Raw genomic sequence first — 26,805 nt, 5'->3', positions numbered from 1 at the left:
CGGCAACAGGCTGTGCTGAAACTCATAAGTGTAGGTGAGAAACCTCACACTGCTTGTGAGTTGTGGACAGCTGTGAAAGAGCAGGCAGATCTGTGGCTGAGACCGCTGAACCTACATCCAGGCATGGTTGTGTTGACAATGGCTGTAACCTGGTGGCGGCTCTGAGGCGAGGCAAGATCACACACGTACCATGCCTGGCTCATGTGCTTAACCTCGTGGTTCAGCGGTTTCTTAAATCGTACCCCGAGTTGCCAGATCTGCTCGCCAAAGTACGCTGCCTGTCAGCTCATTTTCGCAAGTCGGCTACAGCTTCCGCCACCCTTGCTGTGTTGCAGCAGCGTTTGCAGCTTCCGTCACACTGACTGGTGTGTGATGTCCCCATACGTTGGAACTCTACCCTCCACATGTTGCAAAGGATTTGTGAGCAGAAGAGAGCAGTTGTGGAGTACCAGCTGCAACAAGGCCGTCGATATTCAGGTCAGACTCCACACATAAGACCTCAGGAGTGGACCTGGATGTCTGACATATGTACCATCTTGACAAACTTTGAGGAGTCCACCAAGATGGTGAGTGACGATGACGCCATCATTAGCGTCAGCATTCCACTTGTCTGTCTTTTGCAACGCTCTCTGCAGAGAATTAAATAGAAATCATTGCAGCCAGAGTATGATGAGATGGATCAAGAAGCCGTAGCGGTCGATTACACACAGCCCAGCCTCATCTCATCCCAACGTACATTGGGGGACAATGAGGGAGAGGAGGAGGAGGACGAACAGGAGCTTGTATCATGCGCTGTAGACGGTAGTACCTGTACAACTGTCATACCGTCGGTTCAGGGTGGGTGGCTTGAGGACAGGGTGGAGGAGGAGGAGGAGGAGAGCATGGTCAGTCGTCATCTTGGTGAGGACACGGAAGTCTTGCCCATTACCAGTCTGGCACGCATGGCTGACTTTATCTTACGCTGCCTTAACCGTGACCCTCACGTTGTCAAAATGTTGGGTGACAGTCATTACTGGTTGGGGACACTTTTAGACCCCCGCTACAAGGAGAACTTTCACTCTCTTATTCCTGAGGTGGAGAGGTCTACAAAAATGGGGCAGTGCCAGAAGGCCCTTGCTGCAGAACTGTTAAAAAAATTCCCATCTGAACACGCTAGCGGCAGAGGTCACAGTTCGTTGGCCAACCAAGGAGCACATGTGAGAGAGACGCAACTCCAATCCAGCAGAAGCAGGCGAGTACTGTCAACGTTCTGGGACAGTTTTTTCAGACCCTCCCTTCGGACAGACCCTGAGGTGTGGGGTACTCTCACAAGGAGTGGAAAGTTTCAAAAGATGGTGAGGGAGTACCTTGCCGACCGTACCAGCGTCCTCCATGATTCCTCTGTGCCTTTTAATTATTGGGTATCCAAGCTGGACACTTGGAATGAACTCGCTCTGTACGCCTTGGAGGTCCTGGCCTGCCCTGCCGCTAGCGTGTTATCGGAGCGTGTTTTTAGTACTGCTGGGGGAATTATAACTGATAAGCGCACTCGCCTGTCAACTGACAATGCTGACAAGCTGACCCTTATCAAAATGAACAAGGGCTGGATTGGGCCAGACTTCTCATCACCACCTAATGACAGCAGAGTAACATAAAGTCAAATCCACTGTGTTATTTCGGGAGGTGTATTCCCATGCACCGCTTCACACCCACACATGGGTATACGCTTCCTCATTTCGGCTGTTTTATGTTCTTCTCCTTATCCTCAGCCTCCACCACCACTATACCACCAGGGTGACTGACGCGCCCCCTGGGACATATTCCTTTTTGAGGGGAATACCCGGCACCGGATCAGATGGGGGGTTGTAGTCTCCGAGCGGCTGTGACCCGGTCCCGTGCCCAGGGCGTCAAGCTCAGAGTGATGTGGCAGTCCTACAGATGTTATTAAGAGTTCTTTTGTGTCGACTACGCCACCCGTTGTGATGCGGTCACTGTGGCCGCCGCTGCAGCAGGGTCCGCTGAGGCTGATGGTGGGTGCGCAGCTTGGTGAGATAACCCCCAACGGGAGGGGTATAGCCTCAGAGGGGACAGGCGCAGAGGATGGGGGTTGTGGTGGTGTAGTGCAGACGGCAGTGAAGACAGAGTCGGGTTGTGCAGTTAAGGGTGTTTACTTACTGCAGATGTTGTACTGGTCACTCCAGCTGCTAGTGACCACCCGAGCCGTGCTGCGTCCACCAGGTCCTGGATCCAGCCAACCCCCAAACAAGTCCGGAGCGTGGCCCTGAGCTCTCCCTCTGTCCTTTCTTCAGCCGTCCCCACCAGTGATCCACCTAGGTCCAGCTCCCTCGGGCCTTCTGTTGGGACACCCTTGGCCCTGGGTTCCCTGACCCTTCATGTGGTGTGCCTTCGGGGTGAATGTGGTGGGTGACCGTGACAGACACTGCCCACGGTCTCCGGTCTCTGGCTGGGGATTGTTTTTACCCCCACCAGTTTGGGTTCCGGTACCCTTTTGCTGACTCCTCACCCGGTGCTCTGATTTGGGTTCTTGGGTCCCTTCTCTTCTGTGCTCTGGGTCTTTCTCTTTTCTCCTCTCTCACTCTGGGTCTTGGTCTTTCTTCTCTCCTCTCCTAACTTGTTTTCTGCAGCTGATCCTCTCTGCATCTGACTCTCTGCGTCTGACCCTGATTCTAGTTGGTGCCCACCTTATATATCCCTCTATGTGTGAGCTCAGGTGACCAGCACCCAATGAGCTCCTAACTTTACCCAGGCTGCTCCCCCTATCTGCCCCTACACTACATGGGATGTTCCACCCCCCTCCCACTCCAGCCAGGAACAGACTCGGTCGTACCTGCACATTTCTAAGTGGGAGTACCGTCGGCCTGTTCCTCGGAAATGGGATGTGTGTAGTGCATGCAGCCTACCGAGCTCAGATCCACACTCCTTCCCTACCCGGGAGTGGAATATCACACCTCTGGGTTGAGGTGCAATACCCCTGTAGCAGCCGAATCCTCAGGGTGCTACATGACCATGGTCCGTGTTGCCATTATTGAAAGTTCCTCCATCCAAATTTTTGGCAGCTTTTGCTTGGAAGGCATAGGCAAAGACTATGGGTGACCCACTCCCCAATAATGGGAATAATGTTTGTAATATGCTGTACTGCATGGCTTTTATAAGGGGCATTGCAAGTTCCTCCATCCTAATTTTTGGCAGCTTTTGCTTGGAAGGCATAGCCAAAGACTATGGGAGACCCACTCCCCAATAATGGGAATAATGTTTGTAATATGCTGTACTGCATGGCTCTTGTAAGGGGCATTGCAAGTTCCTCCGTCCTAATTTTTGGCAGCTTTTGCTTGGAAGGCATAGGCAAAGACTATGGGAGACCCACTTCCCAATAATGGGAATAATGTTTGTAATATGCTGTACTGCATGGCTCTTGTAAGGGGCATTGCAAGTTCCTCCATCCTAATTTTTGGCAGCTTTTGCTTGGAAGGCATAGGCAAAGACTATGGGAGACCCACTCCCCAATAATGGGAATAATGTTTGTAATATGCTGTACTGCATGGCTCTTGTAAGGGGCATTGCAAGTTCCTCCATCCTAATTTTTGGCAGCTTTTGCTTGGAAGGCATAGGCAAAGACTGTGGGAGACCCACTCCCCAATAATGGGAATAATGTTTGTAATATGCTGTACTGCATGGCTCTTGTAAGGGGCATTGCAAGTTCCTCCGTCCTAATTTTTGGCAGCTTTTGCTTGGAAGGCATAGGCAAAGACTATGAGAGACCCACTCCCCAATAATGGGAATAATGTTTGTATTATGCTGTACTGTATGGGTCTTGTAAGTGGCATTAAAACCGTCTTGTTAAGCTACTGTGACCTCCACCACTTTTCCAAGGGGCATTAAAACCGTCTTGTTAAGCTACTGTGACCTCCACCACTTTTCCAAGGGGCATTAAAACCATCTTGTTAAGCTACTGTGACCTCCACGTCTCTTCCGAGGGGCATTAAAACCTTCTTGTTAAGCTACTGTGACCTCCACCACTTTTCCAAGGGGCATTAAAACCGTCTTGTTAAGCTACTGTGACCTCCACGTCTCTTCTGAGGGGCATTAAAACCATCTTGTTAAGCTACTGTGATCTCCACCACTTTTCCAAGGGTCATTAAAACCGTCTTGTTAAGCTACTGTGACCTCCTCGTCTCTTCCGAGGGGCATTAAAACCGTTTTGTTAAGCTACTGTGACCTCCACGTCTCTTCCGAGGGGCATTAAAACCGTCTTGTTAAGCTACTGTGACCTCCACCACTTTTCCAAGGGGCATTAAAACCGTCTTGTTAAGCTACTGTGACCTCCACGTCTCTTCCGAGGGGCATTAAAACCGTCTTGTTAAGCTACTGTGACCTCCACCACTTTTCCAAGGGGCATTAAAACCGTCTTCTTAAGCTAATGTAACCTCCACGTCTCTTCCGAGGGGCATTAAAACCATCTTGTTAAGCTACTGTGACCTCCACCACTTTTCCAAGGGGCATTAAAACCGTCTTGTTAAGCTACTGTGACCTCCACGTCTCTTCCGAGGGGCATTAAAACCGTCTTGTTAAGCTACTGTGACCTCCACCACTTTTCCAAGGGGTATTAAAACAGTCTTGTTAAGCTACTGTGACCTCCACGTCTCTTCCGAGGGGCATTAAAACAGTCTTGTTAAGCTACTGTGACCTCCACCACTTTTCCAAGGGGCATTAAAACCGTCTTGTTAAGCTACTGGGACCTCCACATCTCTTCCAAGTGGCATTAAAACCATCTTGTTAAGCTACTATGACCTCCACGTCTCTTCCAAGGGGCATTAAAACCGTTTTGTTAAGCTACTGTGACCTCCTCGTCTCTTCCGAGGGGCATTAAAACCGTTTTGTTAAGCTACTGTGACCTCCACGTCTCTTCCGAGGGGCATTAAAACCGTCTTGTTAAGCTACTGTGACCTCCACCACTTTTCCAAGGGGCATTAAAACCGTCTTGTTAAGCTACTGTGACCTCCACGTCTCTTCCGAGGGGCATTAAAACCGTCTTGTTAAGCTACTGTGACCTCCACCACTTTTCCAAGGGGCATTAAAACCGTCTTCTTAAGCTAATGTAACCTCCACGTCTCTTCAGAGGGGCATTAAAACCATCTTGTTAAGCTACTGTGACCTCCACCACTTTTCCAAGGGGCATTAAAACCGTCTTGTTAAGCTACTGTGACCTCCACGTCTCTTCCGAGGGGCATTAAAACCGTCTTGTTAAGCTACTGTGACCTCCACCACTTTTCCAAGGGGTATTAAAACAGTCTTGTTAAGCTACTGTGACCTCCACGTCTCTTCCGAGGGGCATTAAAACAGTCTTGTTAAGCTACTGTGACCTCCACCACTTTTCCAAGGGGCATTAAAACCGTCTTGTTAAGCTACTGGGACCTCCACATCTCTTCCAAGTGGCATTAAAACCATCTTGTTAAGCTACTATGACCTCCACGTCTCTTCCAAGGGGCATTAAAACCATCTTTTTAAACCATTCTGAACTCCACAGCTCTTCCAAGGGGCATTGAAATGTTGTTTTTAATTAACTCTAACCTCCATGCCTCTTCCAACGGGCATTGCATTTCCTCCTAATTTTAGTCAGCTTTTGCTTTTCAATGCATAGGCGAACACTAAGGGAGACCCACTCCCCAATAATGGGTAGAAGGTTTTTAGTATGCTGTAATCCACGTCTGTTTCAAGGGCCATTGCAGTTCCTCATAATTTTTGGAAAGCCTTCCATTCACTGCTTAGGCCAACAGTGCACAGGAGACCCAGTTGCTATAAATGGAAAAAACGGTTTAGTTAAGGCCCTCTGACCTCCATGTCACTTCCAAGGGGCATTGGAGTGCCTCGAAATTTTTGGTAGGCATTGCACTCACTGTATGCCCTATAAATGTGTAGCTGAACCACTCCTTTTGGTACAGAAACATATCCTACAAGACATGTGTGGTTGACTGGCCTGATATTGATGTGAATGATCCCTGTTCCTCCTGCTCTTTCTCCTTTGCCACCACCTCATCCATCATTCATCACCTGAAGCTTTGTTTTAACGGGAGTCATAGAACTGGGATAGTAGCCGGAAAACATCCAGCAATCTTCGGAGGAGGTAGGATATGCGCCAAAATGCAGACCACCTCAGGCCTAGCCGCTACTACATACATGCGCTTGCATTCCAAGGAACAGAAAGCTAAGGAGATGGATGGCCTCATGATCATGAATAATTTACTCGTTGTGTAGGAGGCTGACCACTGCTGCTGTCTACCTTCTGAACTTTGTGTTGAAGCCTGATTAACCCAGGACCCGCAATCCTCTATGTCTGGAGGACGTGTTGCATCCCAGTGTCCAACTGTGTCCCGGCTTCCACAATATTAACCCAGTGTGAAGGCGTGAGATGGACCATCCCTGGCCACATTCACTTGTCCACGTGTTTGTGGTTAGGCTGTCCTTCAAATAGGGGCAGCTGGGGACCGTTTATGGACACCCGGCCGCTCCCAGGCGGGCGGCTGGGGACGGAGTATGGATTCCAGGCCGCTGACGCAGCCATGACGTGGTGGCCAAATTCTGCCTCCACATGCCTAAAAGGCCCAATTTGAAGTGCAAGCAAGCTAGCAGTATGGTATTGCAGCCTGGGGGTGGGTGGCAGGCTGCACACTTACGCTTGCATTCTAAGAAAACAAAGCAGATGCTAACTTCTATCATCATCATGCTCCTCCCCTTGGCACTCTCAACTCCCCTGATGGAGAAGCCAGGGCCCACCGGAGGAGTCTGGTTCTTTGGTGAATTCGTCCAATGCTGCCCTAAAGCAGGCCGGGCTAAGAAAAGTGTGTGGGGGGAAGTTGACAGGAGAAATAGGGGCGGCTGGGGACCGTTTATGGACACCCAGCTGCCCCCAGGCGGCTGGGGACCGTGTGTGGACACCCGGCCGTGGGGCGGCTGGGGACCGAGTATGGACACCCGGCCGCCCCCTGGCGGCTGGGGACCGAGTGTGGACAACCGGCCGCCGGGCGGCTGGGGACTGACTATGGATACCAGGCCGCCGACGCAGCCATGAAGCGGTGCCCAGATTCCGCCTCCACATGCCTAAAAGGCCCAATTTCAAGTGCAAGCAAGCTAGCAGTATGGTATTGCAGCCTGGGGGTGGGTGGGTGGCAGGTTGCAAACTTACGCTTGCATTCCAAGAAAACAAAGCAGATGCTAACTTCTATCATCATCATGCTCCTCCCCTTGGCACTCTCAACTCCCCTGATGGAGAAGCCAGGGCCCACCGGAGGAGTCTGGTTCATTAGTGGGCTCGTCCAATGCTGCCCTAAAGCAGGCCGGGCTAAGAAAAGTGTGTGGGGGGAAGTTGACAGGAAAAAAAGGGGTGACTGGGGACCGTTTATGGACACCCGGCTGCTCCCAGGCGGCTGGGGACCATGTGTAAACACCCGGCCGCGGGGCAGCTGGGGACCAAGTATGGACACCTGGCCGCCCCCTGGCGGCTGGGGACCGAGTGTGGACACCCGGCTGCCGGACGGCTGGGGACTGAGTATGGATACCAGGCCGCCGATGCAGCCATGACGTGGTGGCCAGATTCCGCCTCCACATGCCTAAAAGGCCCAATTTGAAGTGCAAGCAAGCTAGCAGTATGGTATTGCAGCCTGGGGGTGGGTGGGTTACAGGCTGCACTCTTACGCTTGCATTCCAAGAAAACAAAGCTGATGCTAACCTCTATCATCATCATGCTCCTCCCCTTGGCACTCTCAACTCCCCTGATGGAGAAGCCAGGGCCCACCAGAGGAGTCTGGTTCTCTGGTGGGCTCATCCAATGCTGCCCTAAAGCAGGCCGGGCTAAGAAAAGTGTGTGGGGGGAAGCTGACAGGAGAAATAGGGGCGGCTGGGGACCGTTTATGGACACCCGGCTGCCCCCAGGCGGCTGGGGACCGTGTGTGGACACCCGGCCGCGGGGCGGCTGGGGACCGAGTATGGACACCCGGCCGCCCCCTGGCGGCTGGGGACCGAGTGTGGACACCCTGCCACCGGGCGGCTGGGGACTGACTATGTATACCAGGCCGCCGACGCAGCCATGATGTGGTGGCCAGATTCCGCCTCCACATGCCTAAAAAGCCCAATTTCAAGTGAAAGCAAGCTAACAGTATGGTATTGCAGCCTGGGGGTGGGTGGATGGCAGGCTGCACACTTACGTTTGCATTCCAAGAAAGCAAAGCAGATGCTAACTTCTATCATCATCATGCTCCTCCCCTTGGCACTATCAACTCCCCTGATGGAGAAGCCAGGGCCCACCGGAGGAGTCTGGTTCTCTGGTGGGCTCGTCCAATGCTGCCCTAAAGCAGGCCAGGCTAAGAAAAGTGTGGGGGAAGTTTAGCAGAGAAATAGGGGCGGCTGGGGACCGTTTATGGATACCCGGCCGCCCCCAGGCGGCTGGGGACAGTGTGTGCACACCCGAGTATGGATACCAGGCTGCCGACGCAGCCATGACATGGTGGCCGGCGTCTGCCTCCACATGCCTAAGCAAGCTAGCAGTATGCTATTGCAGCCTGGGGGTGGGTGGGTGACAGGCTGCATACTTGCGCTTGCATTGCAAGGAATGGGGGAGGTACAATTGAACACTGCTCTGGGAGAAGGACTTGCACGGGGATAGTTGCAAGTCTGCATCTTCTGATGCGGCAAGGATCACTTCTGATGAGCACACTTTTAGGCAGTGACCTGGGTGTCAGAGATGCTTCTTGGGGTCTTCCCCATGCTGTTCCCATGTCTTTTCAGCACTGTATGCATGTGTCACACAGCACATGGCCAGATAAGGTTGTAAAATGTTAAAATGACATTTCCCGGTGAATGCATTTGTCACGGTTGAAAGCAATACAGAAGTGCAAAAACGCATAAAAAATGCTACTTGTGAACATAGCCCAAGGTGTGGAGGAATATTTTTGTCTTTAGTTATTTATTTTACCTTATGCACAAGTCTTTACTCTGGAAAGGAAGTTCCTTAACATATTTCACAGAAAAGCACTTTCAGTTTAGTTTTTGAACGTTTTCTTGTGACCCCGTAAAAGTGGCTTAATACCTCTGACCACGTTGTTGACAGCAGTGACCTGGGGGTCAGAAATGCTTCCTGGGGCGATGCCCATGCTGTCCCCATGTCTTTTGAGCACTGTCACAATCGTTTTGGACACTTTTTAGGCTTTCTACAGACTGCCGGGGGTGCCGCCGCAAAAATGCTCGGGTCTCCCATAGACTAACATTTGGCTCGTGGCTCGGGTCGAGCAGCAGAGTATCACGGCGAGCACGGCCCGAGCTTAGAGCACCCGAGCATTTTAGTGCTTGTTCAACACTGATGATGATGAGACATAATTGCAAGCAAGTCAGGAGGAAGTCCAGGGTGCGTACGTGGATGACGAGGTGGTGGACGTTGAAGTCACTGACCCAACCTGGCAAGGTGACATGTGTACCGAGGACAGCAGCGCAGAGGGGGAGGGAAGCATAGCACCACAACAGGCAGGAACAAGCACTGGGGTGGCCACAGACACAAGGCGAGAAACTGTTACCCAAAACACCAATACAAGGGAAGTTGCCAGTCCAACTGCTAGGTCTTCCCAAGTCTGGCTCTTTTATAAAGACTGTCCATTTAACCCTAAAAAAAGGCCATTTGCAACATCTGCAATGTCAGCATCAGCCTGACCACCACCAGCATGCTCAGGCACATGACCGCAAAGCACCTGACTAGTTGGCCGAACGCCAGGGTTCAGAAACAGTGTCTGCGGGTGACAAAACTGCCTCTTGCCCTGTTGTACATGCACGCCAAGCCCCTGTCCATGATGCAGGCAAAGATGCCTCCCACCCTGCACCTGTCGTTGCACACTTGCAACCATCACCATCAGCAACCACGTCCATATCTTTGTCCCAGCAAGCGCAAATACGCAGCCAACCACCCACAGTCCACAACGCTACACTGCCACATTTCTCAACTGCTTGCCTTTTAGGCCCGTGTAGATGCAAGTTTTCCACACCCTCATGGTGGCTGGCATCCCTCGGTACTCGGTCCCCAGGCGCCACTATTTCTCCCGGTGTGCCATCCCCGCCTTACACAAGCACGTGTCCCAGAACATTACCCATGCCCTCAACAACGCAGTTACTGGGAAGGTCCACCTAACCACGGACACGTGGACAAGTGCTTGTGGCCAAGAATGGTACATCTCACTGATGGCCCACTAGGTTAATATTGTGGATGCCGGAACCCAATCTGACCCTGGGACGAATTAGGTCCTCCCGTCGCCGAGGATTGCAGGCCCTGGGTCAATTAGGGTTGCCCCCATAGCTCCTGCACCTGCTCCTACTCTTCAGCCTCCATCTCCAAAATGACCACATCAGTCGCAAGCTGAAAGCACTGCTGCATTGCCTCATCCAAGTGGCAACAGGCTGTGCTGAAGTTAATATACTTAGGTGACAAACCACACACCGCTGCAGAGTTGTTGAAAGCTGTAACAGAGCAGGCATATCTGTGGCTGTCACCGCTGAATCTACAGCCAGGCATGGTCATGTATGACAATGTCTGGAACCTGTTGGCGGCTCTGAAGCTTGGCAACCTTGCACACGTCCATATCTGGCCCATGTGCTCAACCTAGTGGTTCAGCGGTTTCTCAAAACTTACTCGGATCTGCCTAAGTTGCTTGTAAAAATATGCCGAGTGTGTGCCCATTTCAGAAAGTCAGCTAAAGTTTCCTCCACTTTCACCGTGCTTCAGCAGCTTTTGCAGCTTTCAGTTCACAGACTGGTGTGCGATGTCATCACGCGTTGGAACTCAACATTGCAGATGTTGGGAAGGATTTGTGAGCAGCAGAGGGCAGTTGTTGAGTACCAGCTTCAACACGTCCATCGGTATTCAGATCAGCCTCCTCACATAAGAGCTGATGAGTAGGAATGGATGTCTGACATCTATGCCATCCTCCAAAACTTTCAGTACTCCACAAAGATGGTGAGCAGCGATGACGCCATAATTAGCGTCACCATCCCGCTTATCTGTCTACTGAAACGCTTGCTGCTCACAATTAAAGAGGAGGCATTGCAGCAGGGGCGTACAAGGAAATCATGGGGCCCCATAACAGAAGCTCTAATTGGCCCCCCCCCAACAAAAAAAATAAAAATATTTGTCTGTGTCACAGAAAAGCAGATCTCACAACTTTCCAGCCTTTACATAGGAATTTTCCTCCTGCTGAAGTCCTAGATTCCTCTTTCATTGCCCCCATAAAGCATGATGCCAATAAAAGTACCCCCCAAACACACTATGATACCCCATGGTGCAATCCTCCACATTAGCCTCCACATGCATAGTAGAATGACCCTATTGTACCCCACTTCAACTCCCAAGGCAAAGTATGGTGACCCTAACACAGTATAATCCCCCAACTGTGACCCCCACACAGACCTCCATGCAGTATAATAGGCCTACATACAGTATAATGGCCCGCACTAGCCCTCCAAACAGTATAATGGCCCCACACAGCCCTCCAAACAGTGTGATGGACCCCACACAAACCTTCACACCATATAGTTGCTTTCATACAGTATAATGGCCCCCCACATAGCCCTCAAAATATAATGGCCCCACATAGCCTTCCATATAGTATAATGCACCCCCTATAATCCTCCATATAGTATAATGAACTTCCCATGGTCCTCTTAAAATATAATGCACTCCTGATAGTCCTCCATACAGTATATTACACAACCCATAGGGTAAAATGCAGCCCCATATAGCATAATACACCCCTCAGTCCTGCGGTATTATGGGCACCACGTTCTCACTGATTTTAAAATACTGTATATTTAAAATAAACCGATCCGAGTATAAGCCGAGAAACGTAATTTTACCACAAAAAAACTGGGAAAACGTATTGACTCAAGTATAAGCCTAGGGTGGGAAACGCAGCAGATACTGGTAAATTTGCCCATCCTGGCATGCATTGCTCCCTCATCTCCCAATCCTGGTACATATGGCACCCCTCATCCCCCAATCCTGGTACGTATGGCACCCCTCATCCCTCAATCCTGGTACATATGGCACCCCTCATCCCCCAATCCTGGTATGCTTGGCCCCCTCATCCCTCAATCCTGGTATGCTTGACCCCCCTCATTCCCCAATCCTGGTAGTATAGCACCCCTCATCTCCCAATCCTGGTACGTATGGCACCCCTCATCCCCCAATCCTGGTACGTATGGCACCCCTCATCCCCCAATCCTGGTACATATAGAACCCCTCATCCCCCAATCCTGGTACGTATGGCACCCCTTATCCTCAATCCTGGAACGTATGGCACACCTAAGCCCCCAACACTGATACATATGGCCTCTTCATCCCCCAATCCTGGTATGCATGGCCTCCTCACCCCCCAATCCTGGTACGCATGGCCCTCTCATCCCCAATCCTGGTACGTATGGCACCCCTAAGCCCCCAACACTGGTACATATGGCCCCTTCATCCCCCAATCCTGGTATGCATGGCCCCCTCATCCCCAACCCTGGTATGTATGGCCCCCTCATCCCCAATCCTGGTATTCATGGCCTCCTCATCCACCAATCCTGGTATGTATGGCCCCCTAATCCCCTAATCCTGGTATGCGTGGCCTCCTCATCCTCCAATCCTGGTATGTGTGGCCCCCTCATCCCCCAATCCTGGTATATGTGACCCCCTAATCCCCTAATCCTGGTATTCGTGACTTCCTCATCCCCCAATTCTGTTATGTGTGGCCCCCTCATCCCCTAATCCTGGTATGCATGGCCCCCTCATCCCCCAATTCTGGTATATATGGCCCCCTCATCCCCCAATCCTGGTATGTGTGGCCCCCTAATCCCCCGATCCTGGCATGCATGGCCCAATCACTTTACACATAAAAAAATAAACATTTATACTCACCTTCCTTCCTTACCTCTGCTCCAGTGCTGTGTCCTGTCTGCCAGCAGCTCATGTCAGCATCTGAGCAGCATGAGCTCTCAGATGCTGAGGTGAGCTACCGGCATATTCACTCCTCTCCGGGACTATGGGCGTGGGGAAGAGTGAATATGCATTCTTTTTAGTAACGGGCACTGTCAGCAGGAGCCGCGGCTCACCGTTCCTCCGTGACCGCTACTAAAGAGAATGAATATTCATTCTTCTCCACGCCCATGGGCGTGGAGAAGATGGAATATTCATTTCCCTTTAGCAGCAGTCACACGTGGTAGATGCAGCAAGCGGCTACTGCGTGTGCACTGCTCCTCCACCACTGCAACCCCCCTCCCCCACTATCCACCAACGGCATTTCTATATACCCGAGTATAAGCCGAGGGGGGCTTTATACTCGAATATATAGAATAAAAATACAATACTCACCTATCCTCCTTGTTCCCCCGCTGCTCCGGGACCCTTGGCTGACGGGCCCCATAGCAGTGGCGTGGCCTGCCACCATTGGCGGTACGCCACTGCATTGCAGGTGGAGCACAATGAGGTGGAGCAAGGAACTATACAGGGTGATGCTACACAGCCCAGCCTCATCTCATCTCAATGCTGATTGTATGATAATGAGGAAGAGGAAAAGGAGGAGGAGGAAGAACAGGAGCTGGTTTCCTGCTCTACAGATGGTACTACCCACACAGCATTCATACTGTCTGTTGGCCTGAGGAGAGGGAGAATGAGGAGGAGGACCAGGATGAAGAGGAGAACAAGGACTGTTATCCTCTTGGTGGGGACAGGGAAGTCTTGGCTGTTGGTAGTCTGGCACACATGGCTGACTTTATATTCTGCTGCCTTTCCCGTGACCTTCGCGTTGTACGCATTTTGGCAACAGTAATTAATGGTTGGTCAAACTTCTAGACCCACACTACAAAGAGAACTTTCTATCTCTACTTCCCATGGCGGAGAGGTCTAATAAAATATTTCAGTACCAGAAGGTCCTTGTTGAAATTCACAGATGACAACATTAGCGGCAGAGGTCACAGTTCTTTGGACAACCAAGGAGTACAGGCAAGCAAACCAGATGCAGTAGAGGCAAGGGAACACTGTCAAAGGTCTGGGACAGTATTCTCAGCCCCTCCCAGCACCCAGCGAATGATGCGTGGGGTACTCTAACAAGGAGGGAAAAGTTTTGTAAGGACTACCTTGCCGACTGTACCAGCATCCTCCGGGATTCCTCTGTGCCTCATAACTATTCTGTATCCAAGCTGGACACATGGCATGAACTGTCTCTCTCCTTGGAGGTCCTGGCCTGCCCTGCCACCAGCGTTTTGTCAGACCTGGTTTTTAGTGCTACCAGGGGTATTATAACTGATAGGCGTTAACTGAAAATGCTGACAGGCTGACTCTTACAAAAATGAAAAAGGTTTGGATTGGGCCAGACTTCTCGACACCACCAGATGGTAGCAGCAGACCATAAAGTCAAATCCAGTGGTTATTTTTGGGGGGTCTTTATGTCACCCTCCTCTTTCTCCTCATCATCCACCACCATATCAACAGGGTGACCATCATGCAACACCCACACAAATTTTTTTAAGGGTGTTTATGATGCCCGTAGGAACTATGTTTCGAGGCCTACCTCTAATATTCTGTATGTTATATAGTATGTTCATGTATACAGGGGTAAATTTTTTCAGCCCATGCACTTAGTGCGTGGGCATTACCAGTATTGGAGACCCATTCCTTTATAATGTGATAACTTTTCTAACTGAGGCCGTCCTCTACGTCTCTTCAAAGGGGTATTGTAGTGCGTCCTAATTTTTGGCAGCCCTTGCAGTCACTGCATACGCAATAACAGTATAGGAGACCCACTCCTTTATAATGGGAACATTATTTTAATGAGGCCCTCCTCTAAGTCTCTTTAAAAGGGGTATTGCAGTGCGTCCTAATTTTTGGCAGCCCTTGTAGTCACTGCATATGCAATAACAATGTAGTAGACCCACTCCTTTCTAATGGGAACATTTTTTTTTAATGAGGCCCTCCTCTATGTCTCTTCAAAGGGGTATTGGAGTGTGTCCTAATTTTTGGAAGCACTTGTAGCCACTGCATATGTAATAGCAGTATACTAGACCAACTCCTTAATAATGGAAAATAAGTTTTTAACTGAGCCCTCCACTACGTCTCTTCAAATTGGTATTGGAGCGCTTTTTAATTTTTGGTAGCCCTTGAACTTGCTGCCTACACAATAACAGTATAGGAGATCCACTCCTTAAGAAGGGGAAAAAAAGTACTGAAGCCCTTTACTACGTCTACTGTATTCAAAGTGGCATTGGAGTGAGTCCTAATTTTGAGCAACCCTTGAACTTGCTGCATATGCAATAACAGTATAGAAGACCCACTCTTATGTTGTATCTTGCAGTACCAGATGGTCCTTGTTGAAGAATTATTTTAAAAAATCCCATCTGACAACGTTGGTGACTCGCCCCCTGGGCCGTGGGGCACTCGGGACCGGGCTTCAGGGCAATGCTGGGAGTAGTAGTGGCGACCAGGTCCCGTGGCTCAGGGTGGTCAGACCAGTGGCAGCCATTTATATGTTTTAGGTAATGTCCGACTACGCCACCCGTGGATTGCGGTCAGGGAGGACCGCCGCTGCAAGGCAGACCGCTGAGGCTGGTGTTGGGGATGCAGCAGGGAATAGTACAAGGAGTGTTGCCTCAGGGCAGTGTAATAGGATGCTGGGGGTGATGGTGCAGGCGCAGCAGTAACCACACCGAGTCCAATAATGCAGTCCAGGGTCTTTTACTGCAGATCTTATCACAGACCCACCAGGAGTACAGGGTAGGAATGGACCTGGGTGTCTGAGGGCATTCGGGCGAGCTCCGCTGGTCAGGGTGAGAGGGTAGGCCTACCGTTCTCTCTCTGCCCTAGCTGACTATCTCCCCCTTTAGTGGTATGATAGCTCACGTCCCTGAGCTTGCCGTGTACTACGCCTGTATGGCTTGCGACTCGGGCCTTAGGTACCTGTAGCTTCTCCATGCTGTACCGGTCCCTCTGTTTGGCGGAGCCTCCAGGCTTCTTGGCCAAGGGACCTGAAATCCCTTGCGGGTTGGTTATCTGCTGCAAGGCTTGCAACCCTGACAGCCTCGGACCCCAGTGTCCGGTTGTGTAGTCTCTCTCTGCCAGGACCGGCTCTCGTCGCCTCTGTCCCTGGCTTTCTGTTCCTCCTTTGCCTCCTGGACTTCTCAGCTGCGGCTGACCTGTCCCTCTCTTCTGGGAACCCTTCTGGATGCTTCCGAAGTGGGTCCTGGTCTCCCTAACCCTGCCCTCAGTACCAGTTTTTATAGGGGCAGCCTGCTCCCCCTACTGGCCTGGGACAGGAGGTGCTGCAAGCAAATGGTCCATGACCAGAGAACCTCCCTCCTGCTCTCAGACACAGCCTTACAAGTTTGTGGCATCCAGGCCGGGGGTGACACATTCCCCCCTAGGAAAGCTTAGTACTCCGGGACTAAACAAGAAACACGATACAGGGTATAAATTATAACATAAACATAACAGAGAAGAAAACAACAAACAACACCACATATTGAGTTCTTTAGGTCACAATATGGCCTGTGACCGGGTGTCTATTTCACCCAATAAGGCGAAGTCTCAACCGGTGCGGGGACCTGTCCAAAGCAAACCCCAAACATTGGCCCTGGGCATGGCTGCAAGGCGAAGCAAACTACTTTGGACCACTCGGGACCACGCCAGACAGGTTTTTCTTCCGTGGCCGTCTTCGCAAGAGGCACCAGTGCAACTATTTACAAGGTAATTCCGGTTATCCAAAGTTCATAACCTGTCAGTCCGCATATCTAGACAAACTGGAGAAAACACTATTAGTTACAGGTAACAAACATATTAAATATATACATGATACATTTAGATCTTGTACCTATATCCTCCAGCGAGCTGGTGTTTGACCCCTAGTGCTCCTGGTTGACCTCCTTAACCCACTGTCTGGTGGTGGACCAACCTGGCTTTCCCCACTATCATTGAGGGTACAGCTACTAGCTGGGTGTACAGGAAGGGCAGGCAGCTGTCTGCGGGTCCTTTGGCTTACTGCAGGCATGGCAGGCTCACTGTCAGCAGAGGGCTGACTCTCCTGGGCTGCTGGCGTGGGTTCTTCCACCTCTGGGGCCGCTTGCTCTTCTTGTTCTTCCCGTCCTCCTGTAGGCTCCTGCTGGGTAGGCTGAAGGAAGTGTAGGATGGGTACCACTATTGCGCCATTTATCTGAGTCCACGTCCGGGGGAACTCTCCGAGAACTGTGCTGATCATCTCTTCCTTGTCCTCTGCGGGTTCAAGGTCATCTTGATCTTCACTTGGACTCTGTAGTTGCTCAGGGCACCGTTTTAGGTGGTCTCTGGAGACGGTGCTAGTGGTTTCTCCTCCATCCTTGGTAATCACTCATACCTTCGGGTTGTCGTGGTCGGACTGCAGTACTGTGTACGGGTCTCTCTCCCACTGGTCATCCAGCTTGTGTAACCTTCTCTTCTGCTTCAGGACCTGCTCACCAGGTTCCAGGGGACCTGCAGGGGCGTGTTGGTTGAAGAGCCTCTCTTGCTTTTCTCTCGCTTGAGCCAGACTCCTCTCCACACTCTCCTTGTACCTTCTTGTACTGTAGCCGCCGTTCCGTATCCCAGTCCGCGTCTGGGGAGGTGTCCTCAGGTGTCAGGACTCCCATTTACAGGTCGATCGGCAGCTTACCTGGTCTTGCTTGCATTAGATAAGCCGGGATGCAATTTGTAGCATTCACCTGGATATGGTTGTACAAGTCAATCAGGTCTGGCAGCTTCTCCGGCCACAGGCTGCGCTCTTCCAGGGGTAACGTCTTGAGGAGATCAATGAGGATATTGTTCATCTTCTCATACAGCCCGTTGTCCGAATCTTCCTACAGCCGTAGAGGTTGCAGAACTCCTGGAATACTTCAGCCTCAAACGCTGGACCTTGATCTGTCAAGACCTGTTCCGGATACCCATGTGGATGGCAGAAGTGTTGCTGGAAGGCTCTGGCCGCTGTTTGGGCTGTCAGGTCTTTAACAGGAACCACTTCCAGGAACCGGGAGTAATGGTCCACAATCGTCAGGGCATAGACATAGCCCGACCGGCTTGGAGCCAATTTCACATGGTCCAGAGCTTCCAGCTCAAGAGGCTGCCTGGTGACGATGGGCCTCAAGGGTGTCTGCTGGCTGGTACGGTCCTTCCTTCTGAGGTGACATGGGCCGCAGTCCCTGCTCCACTTCTCGATGGCCCTTCTCATGCCGACCCAGTAGAACCGCTCTCTCAGTAGGAACTCCAGTTTCTTCCACCCGAAGTGTCCCGCTCTGTCATGTTAGCCCTCCAGGACCATTGCTGCATCTCGCCTTGGGACCACTATCTGCCAGGTCAGCTTGTGCGCCCGGTGGTTGACAAGCCTTCTGCACAGCTTACCCTCGTAGAGGAATAGCCTGCTTTTCTCCTTCCATATCTGCTTGGCTTCCTCTGGAGCATCCGGGCCAGGGCTAGCGTCTTCCTGGGTTAACATGTCTTTCACCAGGCATATTGCAGGGTCGCTTTCTTGCGTTTCAGCCCAGCCGTGGTGGGGTAAGGGATTGAACATGACGGTGGTTAAGTCTTTGTCTCTTACCCGGTGAGAATGCTGAGTGGCCCCATACCGGTGGAACGCAGGGAGCTCTATTTCCTCCAGCTCTTCCGAGTCGTCTTCTCCTTCAGGTAGGTGGGGCATTCTTGATAGGGCGTCTGCGTTGGCGTTGGTTCTGCCCGCCCGGTATTTGATTGTGAAGTCATAATTGGACAGCCGGGCCATCCACCGCTGTTCTAGGGCACCTAGTCTTGCATTGTCCAGATGTGTCAACGGGTTGTTGTCCGTGTACACGGTGAACTTTGCGGAGGCCAGGTAATGCTTAAACCGTTCTGTGATGGCTCACACCACTGCCAAGAATTCTAGCTTGAAGGAGCTGTAATTCTCCAGGTTTCTTTCAGTGGGCCTCAGCTTCCGGCTGGCATACGCGATCACGCTTTCTCTGCCCTGTTGGCTCTGTGACAGTACGGCTCCCAGCCCCACATTACTGGCATCTGTGTGGAGGATAAAAGGCTGGCCATAATCGGGGTAGGCCAGTATCTCATCCCCCGTGAGGGCCATCTTCAACTGGCGGAAGGACTCCTCTTCCGGCTTTTCCCACTTGAAGGGTGGCTTGTGACTTCTGGATTTAGATTGCCCTATCAGGAGGTCCTGCATAGGGGCTGCCATCTTAGTGAACCCGGGGATGAACCTTCGGTAGTAGCCTACCAACCCGAGGAATTGCCTCACTTCCTTGATGTTAGAGGGGCTTGGCCAGCTCTTGATGGCTGTTACTTTATCGGGGTCAGGGGCTACTCCCTCAGCACTCACCACGTGTCCTAGGTATTGGACCTTCGGTTTTAACAGGTGGCACTTTGAAGGCTTCACTTTCAGGCCGTAGCCTGCCAGGGCTTCGAACACCTTGGCCAGGTGCTTTAGATGGTCCTCGTAAGTCTTCGAATAGACGATCACGTCGTCCAGGTAAAGGAGGACCGTCTCGAAGTTTCGGTGCCCTGGACAGCATTCCATCAGCCTCTGGAAGGTCCCTGGTGCGTTGCAGAGCCCAAAGGGCATACAGTTGAACTTGGTCAGTCCCATCGGGGTGGTGAAGGCAGTCTTCTCCTTGTCAGCCTCTGCCACAGGAACCTGCCAGTACCCGCTAGTAAGGTCCAAAGTAGAGAAGAAATTAGCTGATTTTAGAGCGGCTAAAGACTCCTCTATCCTAGGTAATGGGTACGCATCTTTATGGGTGATACGATTGATTTGTCTATAGTCCACGTACATTCTCCTAGTACCGTCTTTCTTTTTTACCAAAACCAAGGGAGCTGCCCAGGGGCTACAGCTATCTCTAATGACCCCGGCTTCTTTCATTTCTCTCAGCATACCTTTGGCATTCTGATAATGTGCAGGGGGTACAGGCCTGTGTCTCTCTTTTATTGGTGGGTGGCTCCCCGAGGGGATATGGTGTTCTATCCCTTTTACTCTGCCGAAGTCTAGCGGGTGCTTACTAAAAATTCTCTCGTACTCTTGAACTACCCGGTAGACTCCTTGTTTTTGGTGCAGGGGACTGGAGTCAGCACCCACATGGAGTTTCTGGCACCAGTCCTCCTTTTGTTTCGGGGAGCCATTACCCTCCGCCTGTGGAGATGGAGGCAACGGTTCCACGGCCCTGATAGCTTTGTGCTCAACAGCAAACAGTTTGGCAAGTGTAGCGTACCTGGGTAGGTGTACTTCCCTCTCCCCAATGTTGAGAATGCGAACGGGCACCCACCCTCCCATGACGGACATCAACCACCCCCCGGGCTGTCAAAATGGTGGGCCTGCAGTCTGAGTACACGGGTTCTACCATGGCTTTGTAGTCTCTGCCTCTCAACCCGATTGCAGTCCGACACCAGATCATCATTTCACTTTTGGGAGGCATGGAAATGGGGAATGGGTCACTCATTCTTACGCTACCGATCTCACCACCAGACAGTTCTACCTGCTGCCGTCTCATCAGGGCTCTTATCTCTTTCTGGAAGACCCTCTGTTGGCTAGAGCTCACAATCATTGCCACCTGCTGTAAAATCACAATTACTTCTGAAAGACAGTTTTCAATTACATTAGTACCCACAGTTATTTTAGGGTGACTTTCACGACGGTCAATGTCCACAATGATCACTCCCTGTGCCGGCAGTTCCACCTTACCAATCTTGATGGTAATCTCTCTGAACCCCACCTGCGGCACGAGTTGGCCATTGCTGGCAATGATGCTTAAGTCATCGTCTGGGTAGCGGGTTATGTCAGCGTATCTCCAGTACCGCTTGAAAAGTACGTAGGGGATGGTAGTCACTTGAGACTCGGTGTCCAGCAGTGCACTCATGGGGATATCGTCCAGCACTACGGGTAAGACCGGTCGTCGTCCCCACGTACATATCACGCCAATTAGACGGGCCTGATGACCTTATGCCTGGGGGTTGGCCCTCTGCCCCAGGTCGGACCCATTTAAAGTACAGTACCTTGCTATGTGTCCTGGCTGACTGCAATGGCGGCAAATCGGCTGTCCATCCTCAGTGTAGCGGTCAGCGGGCCTCCCTCTGAACGGCAGGATCCTCCTCTGTTGACGCCATGGGACATCCTCCGGACTGGAAGCCAGCTCGATTGGTCTTGACGGTTCTACCTGCAACGACTGTACTGTCCTGGTTAATGCAGCCACACTCTTTGTTAGCTCCTGGACCTGATGGTGCAGGTCTGCAGGCTGGGATGGATTTAGGGCCTGTGCATCAGCCCCCACACAAGGTCTGCGGGGTAGGGCGCTGCCCCCTGGTGGTAAGTGATGGCAGGGCACCGGGAAGCTACAGCGCCACCTGCTGCGGGATCTCTGAGCACCCGGATGGCCCGATCCTTGAACTGCACAAAAGTCAAATCGGGGTTCTGTAGGGCCATGAGGCGGAGCTGGGTTCTGTGGGCGCTGGACAGCAGACCTTCTATGAACTGGTCAGTCAACAGTTTATCAGAGTCCTGCACGCTACCAGGGTCAGCTTGGTTGATAGCTCTCAGGGCTTCTTTTAGGTTCAAGGCATAGTCTCTGATACTATCCTGGGCCCGCTGCTTACAGCCATAGAACCGCATTTTGATTTCTGCTGAGGTAAGGGTATCAAAGGTACTCCGCAGCCGGGTCAGAATGTCCTTTACTGTCCTTTTCTCCTCATCTGACCATGATTTCACTTCCCGCTGGGCTGCACCGGTGAGCTGCCCCGTCAGAATGCTCACTTTCTGTTCTTCTGTCAGAGGATAAACTTTGAATAAATTGTGCAGTCTTTCCCTAAAGTCAGTTAAGGTATGGGGGTCCCCTGAGTATTGGGGTAGCCAGGCTGCTCCGGGGATGTAGGGCATAGAGAACGGCATCACCGCTGCTGCAGCCCTGCTGGTTGTAGAAGGCCCCTCCGTGTCCGTCATCTTCCTCCCCCCTAGTTAAGCGTGGCCTACCTTCCGACGATCCTCTTCTGTAGGCCGCGGCTCCACTGGTGCTGCTCCATGTGAGGATCTTGCGTCGCGTCCTGGTGACGTCAGCGTCGCTCTCTCTCCCTTCCAGGACCTTGTGCAGCGTCGGTGCATAGGGCGGGGCTTCAAGTCTCGCGCGCTTTGGACGTCCACGCCCCTCTTCTTCCCGCGCGGCGTCCTGAAGATGGCGTCCGATGGCGGAAAAACGGCTGAAGATGGCGGGAAACTGCTGAAGATGGCGGGAGACGGCTGAAAACGGCGGGAAATGGCTCCGGATGGCGAGAAACTTCTTTTTTAAGGTACGTGTACAGTCTTTTTCAGGCACGCAATACCCGTTGGTGGCGGGTTGGTCACAATCCTGCCGACTACGCCAAAGCTGACTCGTCCCCTGGGCCATGGGGCACTCGGGACTGGGCTTCAGGGCAATGCTGGGAGTAGTAGTGGCGACCCGGTCCCGTGGCTCAGGGTGGTCAGACCAGTGGCAGCCTTTTATATGTTTTAGGTAATGTCCAACTACGCCACCCGTGGATTGCGGTCAGGGAGGACCGCCGCTGCAAGGCAGACCGCTGAGGCTGGTGTTGGGGATGCAGCAGGGAATAGTACAACTCCCCACGGGAGGAGTGTTGCCTCAGGGCATTGTAATAGGATGCTGGGGGTGATGGTGCAGGCGCATCAGTAACCACACAGAGTCCAATAATGCAGTCCAAGGTCTTTTACTGCAGATCTTATCACAGACCCACCAGGAGTACAGGGTAGGAATGGACCTGGGTGTCTGAGGGCATTCGGGCGAGCTCCGCTGGTCAGGGTGAGTGGGTAGGCCTACCGTTCTCTCTCTGCCCTTGCTGACTATCTCCCCCTTTAGTGGTATGATAGCCCACGTCCCTGAGCTTGCCGTGTACTACGCCTGTATGGCTTGCGACTCGGGCCTTAGGTACCTGTAGCTTCTCCGTGCTGTACCAGTCCCTCTGTGTGGCGGAGCCTCCAGGCTTCTTGGCCAAGGGACCTGAAATCCCTTGCGGGTTGGTTATCTGCTGCAAGGCTTGCAACCCTGACAGCCTCGGACCCCAGTGTCCGGTTGTGTAGTCTCTCTCTGCCAGGACCGGCTCTCGTCGCCTCTGTCCCTGGCTTTCTGTTCCTTTGCCTCCTGGACTCCTCAGCTGCGGCTGACCTGTCCCTCTCTTCTGGGAACCCTTCAGGATGCTTCAGAAGTGGGTCCTGGTCCCCCTAACCCTGCCCTCAGTACCAGTATTTATAGGGGCAGCCTGCTCCCCCTACTGGCCTGGGACAGGAGGTGCTGCATGCAAATGGTCCATGACCAGAGAACCTCCCTCCTGCTCTCAGACACAGCCTTACAAGTTTGTGGCATCCAGGCCTGGGGTGACACACTGGCAGCAGAGGTCACAGTGTCTTGGACACCCAAGGAGTACAGGTGTGGGAGAAACAAAGCAGACGCAGCAGAGGCAGGTGAATGTTGTTAAAGGTCTGGGACAGTTTTCTCAGACCCTCCCAGCGCCCAGGCCCTGATGCGTGGGTTACTCTGACAAGGAAGGAAAAGATTTGGAAGATGCTGAAGGACAACCTTGGCGACCGTATCAGCGTCCTCCGTGATTAGAGGATTAGAGTGCCTTACAACTATTGGATATCCAAGCTGGACACGTGGCATGAACTGTCTCTCTATGCTTTAGAGGTCCTGGCAGCTAGAGTTTTATCAGCGATGGGTTTTAGTGCCACCGGGGGTATTATAACATATACGCTATAACAGTATAGGAGATACACTCCTTAATAATGGGAAGGCCAAGTCAAGTTGATTCTATATTCAACAATATTACCTCTCTTATCTGAAATTCGTTTACGGGTGAGCTTTCGCAGTATGGATAGCGTATTACACCAATCCAGCCAGGTATTATTACTGCTGCTGCTGCTGCAAAATAAAAAAATCTATTCTATTCTCTATTGATACTGCTGTTAGCTTCATTTACAATAGGGACAGATGCAAGGTAACATCAGCTGGAGATAAGTGTTGTTCATTGTCGTCAAATACATCTCTTCCAAAGTGCATTACTTGACTGATTCATAATTTTGAACAGTGATCTGTAATTATAAATTGATGAAAGCAAACAGGGTTGCTTGCGTTCCTTCACAGTTTGGTGGTGCAACGTACCAAAAAAAACCTCTTCGGAGCTTGTTAAACTCTATTTTATATTGTACTATATTACCTCTCTTATCTGAGATTCGTACATGGGTGACCTATAGCATTTGGGATAGGGTCTTAAAGGCATCTTGTCAGGGATTATTGTATTATACTTCGTATTGATAATGCTGGATTGTGTTAGAACCCTGATGTTCCATCTTGTGTTTTGCGGTCATGTGACCATCTGCCTTTAGATTCCAGCTCCGCCCTTTTGGCTGTGCTGGACTTCAGTGTTTGACTGTTTCTCTAGCCAGGTGCTTCGGTGCCTTTCTCTGTCAGTTCGCTTGGTCCTTCTGGGACCTCTAGTACCTTTCTGTCAGTTTGTCTTTTTGTCTTCTGCAACAACTTCTCTGCTTAGGAGGTGTCCCATTTTTGTCCCAGTCCTTAGTTCTTTTAGGGACCCCTCCCTTTATGCTATAGGTCTTCGTTCAGACTAGCTGAGGACTAAGGCGGGTCTGTTCGCTAGGAACAGTCAGTCCGCTACATCGTAGGGATTCAGCTTAGTCTTCCTGTAGGGACAGCTTTCCCCTATCTTTCCTTAGTACTTGTTGCAGAGCATAACAGTAAGTCCAGCCCAAAAAACTAAAAGGAAAGAAATTCAGGGATCAGTATGGTTTCCATCCAGGATTTGGCTCAACGCTTGCAGAGATTGTCTCTGGAGGTGGCCGAGCTACAGCAACACATGAGTAGCTGTTCTGGAGCGCATTTTGTGGAACACAAGGTAGGACTGCCTGATGTTTTTTATGGTAAACAGCAAGATTTTTTTCCTTTAAAAATGCCTGTTTGCTATATTTTTGTTTGAGACCAAGGTCCTCTGGGAATGAATCACAGCGCATTGGTTTTATTATGTCACTTTTGGGCAATGAACCACAAGGGTGGGCCTTTTCTCTCTAACCTAATGATCCGTGTTTAAAGTCTGTAGAAGAATTTTTTTCTGCTATGGGGCTATTATATGACGATCCTGATAGAATCTCATCTGCTGAGGCAGAACCCAGGCGTTTGAATCAAGTGTCAGGTGATGTTAAAAATTATTGCACACACTTCAGGAGATGGGCTTCAGAAGTCAAATGGAATGATCCTGAGCTGAAATGTTTATTTCTTGCTGGTCTGAGTGAAAGGGTTAAGGATCTGCTAATTGCATTCCAGGGGGTGTGCAAATGAGGTCCAGGGTGAATGAGGTAAAGACTCCTGTAATGTCAGGTCATAGTCCCCAGAAAATCTGCTTTGACGTCAGAGAACCCATGGAGGTTGGGGCGATGTCACTCCGCTCTCAGGAAAGAGACCGGAGGTTCGCCGAAGGATTGTGTTTTTATTGTGATAAAGCTGACCATTTGATTAAGTATTGTGAGCTTCGTTTAAGTAAAGAAAAAAAAAGTCAGTTACGCCCATATAGCTTGTTTACGCTCTGCAGGAGTATTTCTTTCTGGGAGTACTACTTTGCAGTAAAATTTGATTGATTTCAGGTATTTGTGGATTGTGGTTCAACACTTAATGTGATTGATAAAGGGTTTTTGGAAAACCTTAAACTGAAATCCAAACCTTTGTCATCACCTATTTCTGTGATTGCAATTGATAACACTCCCTTAAAATGTATTACACACAAGATTGCTCCATTTCCCCTGACTATAAATGGAGTTCACCAAGAAATTTTGGACTTGGTTGTATTAGATAATTTACCCTCTCTGGTCGTTTTAGGTTTGCTTTGGTTAAAACTGCACAATCCTTTGCTGGTCTGGCTAGAAGGTTGGAGGAGTGTTTAAATTAGGGATTGGGGGGAGGGTATTCATTTTATAGGTGGGGAAGATAGTGCAGATAGTGACCTGGGCACAAATAAAGAAATTGGGGGTGGGGTTAGAACAGTCAATAAAGTAAGAAGGAATAGAGGTACAGAGAGATACATAATATGCATGTACACTAATGCCAGAAGCCTCACCAACAAAATGGAGGAATTAGAATTAATTTTTTTGGAAAATAATTATGACATGGTAGGGATATCTGAGACGTGGCTGGACGAGAGCCATGACTGGGCAGTTAATTTACAGGGCAATAGTCTGTTCAGAAATGACCGTACAAACAAGCGAGGGGGGGGGGTTAAATGTAAAATCATCCTTAAAACCTGTCTTGCGGGAGGATATATGTGAATCTAATGAAAATGTAGAGTCCCTGTGGGTGGAGATAAGTGGAGGGGGAAAAATAATAAATTACTGATAGGGGTTTGTTATAAGTCTCCAAAAATAATGGAAGTAGCGGAGAATATCCTCGTAAAGCAAATAGATGAAGCAGCGACTCAAGGAGAAGTCATTATTATGGGAGACTTCAACTACCCTGAAATATATTGGGGGACAGAAACATGTAGTTCAAGCAAAGGTAATAGGTTTTTGACAACTATGAGAGACAATTACCTTTCACAACTGGTTCAGGACCCAACAAGAAGGGGGGCACTGCTAGACCTAATATTAACCAATAGGCCAGACCGCATTTCAAATATACGAGTTGGAGGTCACTTCAGTAATAGTGATCACAAAATAATACGTTTTCATGTAACCTTTAATATGATGTGTAGTAGAGGGGTTACAAGGACACTAAACTTCAGGAAGG

The sequence above is a fragment of the Phyllobates terribilis genome, unplaced genomic scaffold (genome assembly GCF_046119375.1).
Source record: "Phyllobates terribilis strain yellow unplaced genomic scaffold, ASM4611937v1 Scaffold_1__5_contigs__length_1240528914, whole genome shotgun sequence".
NCBI classification, from domain to species: Eukaryota; Metazoa; Chordata; class Amphibia; order Anura; family Dendrobatidae; genus Phyllobates; species Phyllobates terribilis.
Note: the sequence above shows the minus strand (reverse complement) of the source record.